Raw genomic sequence first — 14848 nt, forward strand, 5'->3', positions numbered from 1 at the left:
AAAGGTGTTATATTACCCTACTTTGATGCCTTGTTTTATTTTTTTCAGTGTCAACATAACTGAATAATGACAAACCTGAACCTCTGTAAGAACAGCCAGAAGTTAGTCAAGAATGTTGCCTCATCAAGGTTTCTCAAGGTTTAGCAAGGTTTGCCTTGGCAAGGATTTCTCCTGCACTGGAGAAACATCACCTGCTTTGGAGTGTAACATATCACAAGGTAGAGGAAAAACCACAAGACTACGGCAAACAAGCAAAAAAACCCCATGTAATGTAACAAAAATTGTAGGAGTCCCACCTTTTAAATTTAATTACTGGGAATATGGGCAGCTACTGTAGTCTTTGCAAGGATGTTATATCAAAAAAAAAAAAAAAAAGAAATGGGAAAAGCAAAGATGAAAAGGAGGAAGTCAGCACAAACATAAAGACAAGGATAATGGATAAATAATGAAAAGCTTGTTCTGTTATGACTGAGGGAGACCCTTAAGTGATGCAGAACAGAAGTCTTACTCATTCCTAAGGCAGCCTGCAAAATAAATTTCTAATGCAGTATCTTACATTAAATATCATTCTAGAAAAAGCACAAAAATCTTTGAGCCAAATGATCAAGAAGTTCAAGAATGCCAAGAACAACTTATAAAATTTGTTTGCAAATACCCACCTTTGTTGTTCTCTGGCACTATTTGCTCCTCAAACAGTAAACAGTAATCAGTAACTATACTGATTCATACCTAACATCCAAAGAGCACAATGCTTCAGCTTCAAGTAAGTTATATAGACATTTCTGTCAAAAAGTTTCTCCATGTGTGTTATCAGCTAAGGTGCTAAGACATTTGGCTAAGGTTGACCAGACATTTTAGCTGGCCACTTTACCAACTATTGTAAAATTTTGCATAAGACAATAAAACAGATACAAATAGAGTGTTTTCAAAACTGAAGGGAAAGGAGAAAAACTAATCTTAGAATAAACATTTATGATGAAAAAGTTTCCAATTCTTTGTGAAGCTGTTCTTGCATAGGCATTCATTCTTAAGGCTCTTTGCAGAGAAAAGGCTCGGGACTAGGAAATGGTTAAACACAGCATACTTAAATTTATTAGAAATTCATGCTTATTAACTTCAAATATTTAGGAACAATCAATGTATGGCATTTCACGAACCTAACATAAGCTTCAATAAGGCTAAGTGCCGGGTCCTGCCCCTGGGTCACAACAACCCCATGCAATGCTACAGGCCTGGGGAAGAGCAGCTGGAAAGCTGCCTGGAGGCAAAGGCCCTGGGGGTGCTGGCTGACAGCTGGCTGAACATGAGCCAGCAGTGTGCCCAGGTGGCCAAGAAGGCACACAGTGTCCTGGCTTGTATCAGAAACAGTGTGGCCAGCAGGACAGGGGAAGGGATCATCCCCCTGTATTCAGTGCTGCTGAGGCTGCACCTCAAATACTGTGTTCAGTTTTGGGCCCCTCACTGCAAGAGGGGTGTAGAGGTGCTGGAGTGTGTCCAGAGATGGGCAATGAAGCTGGTGAAGGGTCTGGGGCACAAGTCTTGTGAGGAGCGGCTGAGGGAACTGGGGTTGTTCAGCCTGGAGAAGAGGAGGCTGAGGGGGGACCTTACTGCTCTCCAGAGCTACCTGAAAGGAGGCTGTCGGCTGTCGGCAGGTGGGGGTAGGCCTCTTCTCCCAGACAACAAGCCATAAGACAAGAGGAAACGGCCTCAAGTTATGCCAGGGGAGGTTTAGATTGGATATTAGTAAAAAATTCTTTACTGAAAGGGTGGTCAAGCATTGGAACAGGCTGCCCAGGGAGGTGGTGGAATCACCATCCCTGGAGGTGTTTAAAAGATGTGCAGATGTGGTGCTCAGGGACATGCTTTAGTAGGCCCTGGTAGTGTTACGTTTGCAGTTGGACTTGATGATCTTAAAGGTCTTTTCCAACCTAAATGATTCCATGATTCACTGCAAATAAAGACTGAGAAAGGATTCAGCCTTTAAGGTTCCAAAATCAAGCTATACAAAATTACTCACTGATAAAACAAAAATTCTCTCTTTCTTCTGCTGGTTTATCTGGCATATTCCTGTTTTTGTAATAACAGCAAGAACCAGCAATAGAGCATTTTTGTAATTAAAAAGTGTACATGCCGAGATGTTACAGTATTAAAGTTTTCATGTTACACAGTTACAACACAGCTTTGGGCTAAATGCAGAGTGGTAGTGTTTAAAGATAAACTATTTTCCCTGAAATAGGCATTATATCAGTATATCACATCCAACTTTCTAAGCAATATGCAGGTCACCTGGAAGACTACAGCAACCAACACCACATGGAGTGTGCAGAGAGATAAATGGACATTAGTAAAACATATCAACTTCAGACAGAAAAGTTCATTAATCTTTTTGAGAGTCCATGCTTCTGCTGCTTAAAGAAACTGTGACATTCTTCAGTTTAAAAACCAGAAAAACAGACCAAAGAGAAAAGGTGTTGCAATACATCTCCCTGGTCAAAACTTCATCCGTGTGAACAAGGTGACTTGCAACGAAATCATTTGCTCCTTTCCAAGCCTGGAAAAAAATTTACCAAGTTTATCTGGAAGGGGTGGGGGTGGGGTGGGGGTGTGAGGTTTGTCTGCTTGCTTGTTTTTATAATCCATCACCATTTAATCTTCAAATTAAAATACGTTTGTTTCCCCTTACAACCAGATATTCAAGACTAAGCATACTACATGAAGAGCCACCTACGCGACAAAATAGATGACATTTACTGAAACAAGACTAGGAACAAAAACTTGCCCATCATTTCTACAAAAGGTGAATCAACCAGTGAGCTTCACACTTCAACCTCTGAAAAGAAACAAGATCCGACAGAAGAAAGAACATGTTTAAAAAATACACAAATTGTTCTGGTGTGATGAGTAATATCAGGAACAACAGAATGAAAACATGCCTGCTGATCTTTGTGAATTATATTTTTAAAGCACAATATGCTGAATGAATATTTTAATTGCTTCACTGCTAAAAAAAGATTGAGAAAAAATATTAACTTTGTAGCAAAAATCATTCTGTGTACTACAATTAACATGAAGACTCAAAGGGCCCTGCCTCTATTCAAAGTTCAGGGGCACACTGTGCCTGTGCTGTTTTCTCCACTCTCCCTCTAGGACACAGCCAACAGGCATCCCATACTCCTCAGAAGTTTTTCTTGTGGATGCTCTCAGGTGACAGTGTTTGCTATCTTCCACTCATGTCTAAGAGAAAATGTGTGGTATTGCCACATTCAGCCTGTCCTGAATTAGTCCTGAGCTGCACCTTCCCTTTTCAGTCACGGTATCTGACAGCACAGTAGTATTCAGCTCATGCAGCTCCTCCTCCCCCAGGAGCCCAAAGTCAGCAGGCAGACTGAAGTGATTCAAAGATACTAAAAGCAAGAACATTAAAAATTAATCTAAAATGCATTTCTGACAGAAAAAAATGGGTAATACAGCAGAAATGAAATGGATGTTACATAACACTTTACCTAATTTGACAAAATTTTTTAACTTCTACCGAAGAAAGTACCTATCCTTACCTGGGAAAGGCAAGACTTATTTTGCAATCTTTCTTTGAATTTCCAGGCTCAGATACTTGGCAAACTGTCATGCAGGCAGAGGTGAAGCTGATTCTTCACAACTGGGAGCTCAGTTTCTGATGCTGTTCTTTTTCTGGACTGCTGTCTTGCTTTGTTTTTGTTTTTCTAACATCCCATTATCCACCAGAAGTCTCACTCCACCTTTGTGTTTCCATCACATATCTATATAGCTGTTTAATACTATATTCTCCAGCAGGTTTAACTATGCCTGACAAATGGTGAGACTGTGATGGATCTTAGCAGAATCTATTTACATTTATGGAAACTGAAGCAAAGGAAAGAAAACTGTTTGTTCAAGTCCTTTATGGAGTTAATAGCCGCAGCCTGGAGGTCAATTCTGACCTAGTAAGTCTCCTGGGGCAGATCTCAGCTGAGCTAAGTTGTCACAGCTCCAGTGAGTTCAGCAGCACTATTGCCAAACATCTTTGCCAAGAATACTGGGATGGGCGCATAAGCAGCAATTTGCACCAATGGGGCATCAAATCCCACTCTCCCAAAGGACTTTCAACAGATACTTCTGTCTCTCTTCTGACTATGAAGAGAACATTTCTTAATGTAATATTTATTGGCAGCTCAGTGGCTGCTGCCTTGCTGCTTCTAGGAGAAAAAGAAAACAATACACTGGAGTCTGCATGCCTACTACAAGGAAACAAACAGCATAGTACCAAGTTGTCAGGACATAAAGGAGACCAACTCTATTCTCACACAGACCAGTCCCAGAGTAGCCACTTCTGAAGTCAAAAGAATGACCTTCAACTCTGCAGCACAACAGTTAGCCCAGTCATAACATAAAAGTTTATTCTTCCTGTCTTGAACATTCCTTTTTTACTCCATCTCTTCTAAAAATAAAATAAATAGAAATTAATAATAATAAAAAAGGATCAGACTAGAAGTATAAAAATGCTGGGTGTGTTGCGATGTTTCTCATGACTAATCCATGGACATGTTAATTTCTGAATGTTCTTTCCTTTTTTTCCCTCACTAGAAATATTTTGTTGACGTCTTCAGAAGATGCTGTTAGAGAGCTGTTAACTAAATAAAACAGGCTGCATTCTTTCACACATGGCATTATGGAGTGTACAGCAAATCCCATCAGGACCAGGAATCCCAGCATGCATCAGCCTGAATTCATTTGTTTGAGCCTTCCTAATGAATTAGGAATCTATGCTGTGTAAACCTACGCCAATCAAAGTAAAAACTGAAAGAACAGAGATTACATGAATTTTGCCATGAATTTTTTTCCATCAAAGTATGCACAGAGCTGCTTTTGTCTGATGAACCCTCTTTTCTTCTTCCATGAAATTTTTAAGCTGGTTTTTTTAATGTTGGCCCTCCACCGTTAATATTGTAGCCTACTTGCTGGTCAGAAGCACTTGCTCTGGTTAAGTCCCATGATGCCATGACGCAGACAGACAGGACAGGAAAAGGCACTGGACTTTCTGGTCCACAGACCTGCAACAGTGTCTTCGTGTCAGCTTGATGCCAGAGTCTTCTCCTCTGCCACTGTTACGATGTTAGGTCTTGCATGACATCTGGGAATGTATCTGTATCCACACGATGCAGATAGAAGGTGAATTTGGACTCGAGAAGGGGTTCAGACCAGCGCTGGAGGCAGCGAAGATGTTAATTATGTTCCTAATAAGGACAGCCTGGATGTCTCATGCCAACAGCCTTTGAGAGATGTAATTTATCAGTTTAAAGGCTGACCTTTGATTCGATGGTGTTTACCAGAACAAATTTTCCGTATCAGTGGACTGTTACTACCAGGAGTTACACGTGACCAGCCTGAACCATACGCATTGGTAAAACAAGTCAATAATACATTGATGGTGTCTGAAAGAATATATATATACACTTGATTAATGAATGATTTTAGCACATGAATTATTTGACAGCTTGCTTTTCTGATCTGATACAAGAGATTGGATGCATGTGTGGAAGGAAAAGAAATACAGGATATTAAGGGTATGTAGATACGTGAAATGTAAGGACACCATTGTTGTAAGGACATCTGATCATTGGCTGTCCCATATAAAGAGATGAGACAGGAAAAGTAATAAACCACACTTAGGTATGCAAACCCCGCAGAACAAGAGACAATACCAAAGACAAGGTCTGTGAAGTCACTGGTTGATGGGCTACTGGAGGAGCCACTCACAGGGTTGCAGATGTTCAGCCTGAGCTTTGTTAAGTGGTAAGGAGGGTGGGGCATGACAAAGTTCTCACAGGTTCTATGGGGAACAGCATGTTTACAGGATGCTTTCAAGGGATTGTGGCAATGTGCAGAGCTTATGGGATGTTTAGAAGGGCAACGGTAGGAAAAGGGAGACAACCAAATGTTTGGGGAAGGAATAACATGAGAAAACACAGGGAAGGGTGTGATGAAAGGGGCTGGTCATGTATAAGTAAGTTGCACATCAGCATGGCTCTCCGGCCAAACCTTGTGCTTAATCACTGCAGTCTGTTTTATCTTTTTATTAAACCTAATACCTAACAATTTTCCTGGATGAAGATGGTCTACATTCTGGATTGGCATATTGCTAGTGAACCTTGAGCTAGAACACCTGATGAGCAGGACAGGAGATCTGCGAAAGAGCTGTCAGAGACACTGTAGATCTAGGGGACAGAGATAGGTGAGACCAGGGTCTGAGGATGTGCTACTAGGCAGACCAAAGGTCTGAGCCAGCTACCAGAGAGACCTCTTTGTGTCTGTGTGTATGTGAGATGAGACCTGCCAGCAAGCTTTGAGCCTGATTAGCTAGAGATTAAGGACCACGTATTGTTCTTTGTGTTTGCATGAGCGCTGCTTTGTGTGCATGGGGTGCCTGTGCAGGCACTATCCTCATGGTTGTGTTGATCTGTTGCGTGACCTAAGCTTCTTCAACATACATACCTAACAAAATGAATAGGGACACTTTTATTTCCAGGATGTTCTGTATCTGATTAATTTCTTGTCCATTTATTTCACTGGTTTTGTAGATACGTAATTTAAGTTAGTATACGCTACACTAGAAATTTTAACTGGGTTGTATGTTCAGCCTTATCTCATGTTTACTGAAGGATAGAGAACAAGAGAAATCACCAGCTGCCTTGTTAAGCTAGTCTAACGGAGAAGTGCCCACCTTCTGATGCAATGCTATAACATGTCCTGCTCCATTTCCAAGCAGCAGTTAAGAGCTTGGTCCCAATCACTATGAAGACTACCGACACTAATCCCACAGATGGGAGGAGATGGTTCATGCAACATTAAAGCACCACTCTTATACAAAGGGTATCTGGAGTCAGAGGATCGGATACAGAGCACCATAAAAAAAAAAAACAACAAACAATCCAGAGACCTCTCCCAGGGTATATTTAGCTCCCTTTGGGAAAGATGTCTGGATCTACAGCTCTTGGTATATTCTCCCTGCTTTGTTTTACACCGGTTAAATACAACCTTTACTATTTTTGAGACCACTCTGGTCAAAGGATACCTTCTGTGCTCTGAAAAGAACCAACAGAAGGAAAATTTATGAACATGGGATTTCTTAGGAAGGGGAAAAAAATTTGTAAGTATTGTAGCAAAGACTGCAGCCTTCTTAATTTACCTTTTACTTTTCATGACAAATGCATGCCCAAGCTTGCACAAATCGTAACACAGCTTGAAACCAAATTATTGTCAGATGTAAGCAGTAACAGCATCACAGTTCATGACCTTAATTGACAAAGCATGCTACCTGTCACCGATTCAGCACAGACGCCACACTGTTCCTCCAGGCTCTGTTTAAAGCCTAACAATTGTATGTGAAAACCCAACTGACCTGGTTCCCTGGGGATGGGGAAGGTTTGCCTGAAAAGTGAGGATAACTAGAACTGTCAGACTGACCAGAATTCATGCTTTGACTTACAATCAAAAGTATTTTGTCACACTTAGAAGGACAGATAACTTTTCAAATGTGAACAAAATACAGGTGAGTGATCTTTTTTCATATCAAGGTATAAGTAAACTGGGCCTGGAATTTGGCTGTTGCTTACGGCTTTGCAACAGCAGAAGCAAAGTCAAAGCAAAGAGATGTTAGCTGTTGTGACTATTACTATATTTTTCAACTCAATTTTAAACAAAAATTATACTATTCCTCCCAGCAGCAAAGAAGAAAAGCAAAACCCTTTCTCTCAATCACTGCATAATGGAAATTGCCTCTTACATTCCTTGGAAAGCTGTAAAAATCTGAGCTAGAGCTACAAAAAGGAAGAAAAGTGAAGCTTGAAGTTTTAAACAGTTTAGCCAAAGACTGTTAGGTAATGAAGTATTCCAACACAGCCTAAAAATACTGCTGTGATAGAAACCAAAACACCCTCCCCTCTTCTATTTATACTCAGCAAGTGGGTATCCGAGATATTGTTCAAATTTTGCCAGTAGGTATAACTGGAACATCCTCTTCTGCATTTAATTCTGACTACCCTGCTGTACAAAGTAAAATATAATGGAAATAGAGAGGATGAAGAATAGGTGACAAAAACTGTTAGACTGACAGAGTGATAAAGTGTGTTTCTAAAATAACACAATCTCCTCTTCCCAATAAGACATTAATGTGTTCCACCATTAACAGCTCTCCAGTCCTAACTCAAAGGTTAATTCATTGTTAAATGCTGGCTTTCCAAATTTTTCTTAATAACCACTTTTGAGTAACTCTTCATCCAGAACACATAAAGGAACTCTAACAACAATCAAACCATTTTAGGCAACAGGGATATTAATTGTCATCTTAATTGACATAACACACTGCATCATCCACCACTTACTCTGTGGCATTTCCATTATTCAGAAAGCATGTTTCAATATATCAAAACACATGGAATTTTTTTAATGCCACTGTGTTACATATGGAAGAGAACAACTCACTTCTAGCACAGGTGATGGTATATATCCAATAAACCTCAAATTAAAATGGCAATTCAATTTTAATCTGCTTCTGGAAATTTTTAGTAATAATGAGTTTTAATTCTTGTAGATGCCAGCTTTCTAACTAGCAGAATAAGTGCTTATTATTTCACACACTAATGGATTCTGAACAATTCTGTTTCATGGGTTCAGGAAGGAGAAGCCGCAAGTGAGCAGAACCAAATGTCAAAAGCATTTTTAAACAGAGGCAGACAGCACAGTGTTTCTGAAACACTCTGGCTACGGCCACCCTGCTCCTCTCAGGCTCACTTTTTGGGCAGACCGGTGTGCCCATACAGACCAAGGACTACAGGGAAGTCCAAGAGGCCACTGCCCACACACAACTTGACCACACTGATTGGTTATACACAGTATATATGAAATGGTTAAATTTCTGTATTTTTTCACTGCAATTTCAAATCCTCTCCATGAGACTCTTCTTATCCTTACCTTGTTTGCATTATTAAAATGACTTTCATCTAAGAGGAAAAAAATGAGTCTTTTTCAGAGAAGGGTTTGGAAGATGGGTAGTCTCATTGCTAACTGCTTTCAGAGGGCTGATTCCTAAAACTTAAAATAGATGTGAAGGGAAGAAGACAAATCTCTATCAAAACAGAATATGGGAATAGTATTCATTACAATATGTCTCTTAATATAAATGTGCTGTTTCGAACTTTAATTCCTCTCCACTATTTCTTCTGACCTGTCTATGGAGCAGCAGGTAGACAATACAAAACTGTAAATTGCAAACATCGTGAGATTTATTACAGACAAATTTACCTGTAACATCATAGGGTAATTTAGTCTCATTAGCAAAGTAATTTGCTACAAGTTAAAAAAAGCGCTGAGAAATTTTAGCTTAAAGTAAGAGTGGAATGTTATGCAAATTGCTGCATTAGCTCTGAAGTCTAATTTGTTTAAGGAAGTTAAATTGGGGTTTGGATATAGGTCCTGTTTAAGAATGGTTTTGTCATTAGGGCATACTAGATCAGACACAAAGGCAACAGAAAGCTGTGAACAGACATAATATAAATAACTTAAACCACTGGTACATATACAATGTTCTGGTTGAAGTTAAATAAAAATTGTCCCCTTTGTGCTACACTGCAGCACTTGCAGAAGGAGGCCAATCTTCTTTCTCCCTGTAGAAATCAGGCAGGTGGTCGGAGGAATGGTCTGTGACACGTGAGGATGCACAACATGGGGTCAGCACCCAGAAGCTTTTCTTCTGGGAGTGGATATTCTATTTTTGTTACTGAGTATACATTTGTTTCTCCTGCACCTCTTAAGTGACCTCTTTAGATCCTGGGATCTATGCGTGGGGTTAACAGAGACTTGAAAACATGTTCTGAACAGGAGGAGACTCAAAATCATGCTCTAAAATTGCCTTGAAAACATACAAATAAACGTGCCGCCTTCTCAGCCAGTAAGCCTTAATGTATTCTGAACTGTGATACATTTTGGTTTTCATGCTTGGAAGGAAGGGTATGTCCATTATAAATCAAGGTTTTAGCATGATTTTATTTTTTACTAAAAAAGTCTCTGGCTAGGTATGTGTTACCTATAATAGTACAGCAGTTTAACCTAACACTCTTAAAAAACATTACATTCATAGGCTGACACAAGCATTCTACTCTAAACATCAGGCATTAATGGGATCATCCAAATAACACTTCCAACTGCAGGCACAGAGCTGACCTAAAGTGCTTGTCTGACTGTGAAGGTATCAGAAAAGCGATTTTCAACCCCACTGTTAAAAGAGTATCTCCTAAAATGAACAGATCGGCATTGACCTGCATTAATCAAGCTTCTCAGCTTTTGAATCACTGGAGGTATAAACTAACACCGAGGAACACACACAAATCAGGAAAAATACACATAAGACAAAGCCCTTAGAAGGTATTGTAATTACTTAATCTCAATTCATAGTCTTTCCTTTTTGAAACAGTCAACAGAGGCCCAGTACTGAAGAAGGTTCAGCAGTGTGCACTTCATAGGTAATGCCATGGCAATATTAATTTAGGATGCAAAAGACATCAGCATACTCAAGCACTGATCTAGTACTGTCTGAAGTTAAATTAAAAATTATGATGATTGAATAATTATGATTAAGGCCAAGGGTTTGGATCATTTACTTTCTGGTATTTAAAAAGAATTACGCATCTATGTGAGAATGAAGGATTACATTTATTAATGGGGGTGGGGGGAACAATCAACATATATACTATACCTAAGAACAGCCTGCTACTCCTATAACTAGGTTCCTAGTGAGGATAAACAAGGTGAAGAAAATTTTAAACAAAATTAATGTAAATAGAAAAAAGTTTTTTAGACAAATGCAATAGGTAAGTACTTCAAATATTCTAGCAATAGCAGAAGACATCAACTTCTTGTTAGATGAAAATTTCTGAAGCTGTAGTTAACTATACTCAGTTAAGTGTATTATTAGTGGGATTTAGTCCATGTAAACACAAACATCATCTTGCAACAAGGTGGTCACCACAGAAAATTCCTTTTTTTAAAGTCATTTAAGCCCAAACAACAGAACAACTCTATCTGATGTTTCAGTTCTAATTCAATAAGACTGTTTTGATGCTTGCTGTAGCTGTCTCAGATAGCTGCCCCATAGAATAAACAACACATCATTCTCAGATTAAAAATACATTTATAATTTATTAGATCAAGCATCACACTGATGACCCTCTGTTCCCATGACATTCTCTACTGCAATTTAAAGAAGAGGTATTCTCTCCTTATAACTGATGTATTATCTTCCAAAGAATCTTTCAGTCACATAATAATTTTCTGTATTAAAGCTGAAGTATTTGGGCAGCCAGTTATTGCCTCAAAAGCTAATGAATGCATTCTCACAACATCCCTCTCTGGTAGTAAGATTTGCTAATAGAAACTAAGGCACATAAAATTAAATTATTTGCCTAACATCACAAAGGTAAGCTGTGACAAAGCTACAACTATGACCTGTAATTTGAGCTCCAGTGCAAAACTGCAGTGCAGGATCTTTCCTCCAACTCTCCATTTACATGAGTATTATAAATGGAGTAAAAGTCAGCACAAATAAGCCTGCCTCGTATCTAATGTACTTTGAAATACCCACAGTTCAATATACAAAATTAAATATATATCTGTAAAAGAGTATGTATTATAGTAAGTGTGTGCATACATATATATACTTTTCCTGGTTTGAATATTATTTTTTCCCCTTTGTGTAGCTCATGTTTGCTTTCTTCATCTTCTAAAATCCATTACTTTCTTCTGTTTTGTTTTTTTTCTAAATCACCTACATCTTTGAAATAGATGAGGACCAAAATCTCACGTGGTATCTAGGACACGTGGAACACAGACTTGCAGAAGGCCCCAGCAACCTTCTCCATTTCATTGCCTATTGCTTTCCTGACACTTAACCTTCCATTTGTTTGTTGACTGCCAATAAGCTTCAGATGACACTTTCCAAAAGCTCTCCAGCATAAAACAAGAATTCTCTTTTTTCAATTAGCAGAATACAGAAAAAGCATACAGAAATTAGGAACAAGCAAAATGACCATAAAAAATAGTGCCACCTCACTGCTAATGGACTAACTTCTTACTACTTTATAAAGCTTGTGAGTCGCAGCAATTTTTCAGTTGCTCCTCAATACAAGACTAGCAAAGTAGCAGTTTAAAAAAACACCCAAACCCTCATCCAAAACCCCGTCATACCTTTGTGTGTGGGGTAAGGAGCGTGTCCCTTTCTTCAGGGCCTTGCTTGGTTAACCATGTGCATGCAATATGTCTAGTCAGGCAAACAGACAGATCCAGCAGTGCTGCTGACACCGGTGGGCTGCGTTCCCACCTGCTCTTCAGCAACCATGGCAGCAGCAACAGCTGAAATGTAGGGGCTGATTTGGACCTATTGTATATATCATTTGCCATCTTGCATCAACTATTTCTTTATATATGTTAAATGAACCTTCTAGTGGGCATTACCATGTCCCTACTTTTTATACAGGTGAGTACGCAGGCACAAATCAAATCTCTTTGCCAAACTAAAAACCGTGATTATATTCCAAGTAACTTTTCAAGCCGTATCTCACAGATCCATATCTGTCCAAACCAAGGTCTCAACAAGATACCAACCTTAGAAATGTCAGCTGTTTATCAGGAAGCAGTACTTTCCCAGGATGAGGATAAAGACAGAATCTGGCCCACAACCAGTAAAAAACGTGCTAAACTTCAGATTTGCAAAATGGATTAATTTTTGTATCTTGTTTCTAATTGTCTTGTTTTTTATTTTATTCCTTCTGTGGTATGAGTCATACTCTTGGGTTACACCAGTGTAAACCCTAGAGAGCAGGTCTGACTTCAGTAGCATTGCTATAAGTTTACTCTGAGATTACATTTAGGACTCTGGTTCAAGTGACTTCTAATAGTTTTATGCAGTGGCTGGATAGACAGGTATGTATTTTAATTTTAGAGCCCCAGTTGTCCTTATGCCTCTACAAATCTGTGCCTTATGCTGGAACCATTCTCGGTAGCTTAGTAACAGCCACCTCTTTGTATTTTTAAACACATTTTGGAGATCATCTGATGGTCTTTACCTTAGAATTTTCGTTTGGCTTTGCCTTTTTATCAGGACTTCAATACACCGTATTGAAATAATTTTGCTGCCAACCTTTTTAGTTCAGATATGTTGAGAAAGCATCAAATTACAGTTATTGCTATCGATCTTAGGCTATTTTATTTCTATATATAGTGTGCAAAGTCTTATTGTGGCTTGCTGGATGATGAGAAAGGTAATAAAAAAATACGCTTTACAATAGGAAAGTAATCCTCTGCATTCACACATCAGCCGAATAAATCAGAGAAGCAATTGGCAGAAGAGTTATGAATAGGAAAAAAATCCATGGTACATACAGTAGAACATTATATTACTTGAAAAAGTTGCAAATATGTTTATTGCCCATTAAAATGTGGGAACATCGTATTAGTTCATGTCAAATGACGCTGTCTTTCAGTGTGTATTACCTTTCCTTCCCTAACATCTAATTTTTGTCAAATACAAAAGGTAAGGCTTTTACTAATGTTTTAATACAACCCTGTCATTTTGTCCTCAGACCAGCAAAGAGATACTCATGACACAGTGCGATGTTCTTCCTGCATCTGCTGCATGCCACAGGAAGTAGCAAGAAGGCATTCCTCTTGCACACATAATTCTATTTTTTTTCTCTCCTCCTAACTGCATGAAGCATTATCACCAGATGTTCACATCCGAATTTTCTGGCTAATTGAATTTATTGCCTGAAAGCCTCTTCTACGCAGTTACCCACTCACAGGCAAGCTCTGCCTGCCCAGAGCTGAAAAAGAAACCTTTAGCCAGTATTCTCATTTCCTGCGAGGTATGCTGTAGGAGCAAGTGCTAAACCCCGATAAACAGGAGGTCTAGACAGGCTTTGTTCAAGACCTCACTCACTCCCTTCAGCCCACAAGAGGACCAGTGCCAGGCCCCTAAATGGCAGCAGAACAGAGGTCAAACTCTGTATCCCAAAGGTGTTTGCAGACACTGCTAACAGTTTGCAGCAAGAGGATAGTCCAGGCAACAACAGCAAAGCTGCAATTATCCATATGAAGCACGGACAGTAGTTAGTAATTTTAAAAAAATTATTTTGGCTTGTTTTGGCTCTAAGTCATTGTTGCTGACTACTTATTAGTATCACAGAAAAATGTATCTTAAAGAGGAACTTCTGCAAAGAGCAGGCAAAACTTTTTCCATCTGGCTATTCCCTGGAGAGGGAGTAACTGGGCAGTGGGGAACGGATGGACACCAAATCAGTGTAAAGCGGTGTTTGGGGTAAAAATACCAATACACATTCACAATATTAAGCCCACTATTCTGTAAAATAATCATGTTTTCAGTCACTTGTAAATTAATTCTGTTCAGTCTCTTTGCAAGATGAGGCACCCAGAATGAAAGTAATGAGGGACAGCCCTTACAAATGTTTTCAACCTGAAGCTGCATGGGTGTTGATATTGATGGCTTGTTGCCATCTTATCACCCTTAAGAAGAATAAAAGAAAACAATCAAAGCAGAATAAAATTATAATCCCTGTTTTACAGTAGAGCCCATAGTCACGGAGGGCTAAAAATGGACCCAGGGCTTGAAACTTAGTCAAGTGATTTCAGTATAAATCCATTTTATTTCAGGTATATTCAGGTATCCAGCTTTTACTTAATCTGTTCATGAATTATGACATCTTCACATATTTACCCCATCTTTCTCTTCTCTCTCTGGCTATAATGAAACATAAATATGTAAATT

The 14848-nt window shown here is 39.1% G+C and overlaps 1 protein-coding gene across 9 annotated transcripts in view; it reads right to left on the bottom strand.

Moving 5' to 3' along the window:
• CTNND2 (catenin delta 2) overlaps nucleotides 1-14848 on the bottom strand; it is a 680681-nt gene that overhangs the window by 152521 nt on the left and 513312 nt on the right. The gene's annotated exons all lie outside the window — the stretch shown is intronic.

Source organism: Falco cherrug, chromosome 3, assembly GCF_023634085.1.
Source record: "Falco cherrug isolate bFalChe1 chromosome 3, bFalChe1.pri, whole genome shotgun sequence".
Classification (NCBI taxonomy): Eukaryota; Metazoa; Chordata; class Aves; order Falconiformes; family Falconidae; genus Falco; species Falco cherrug.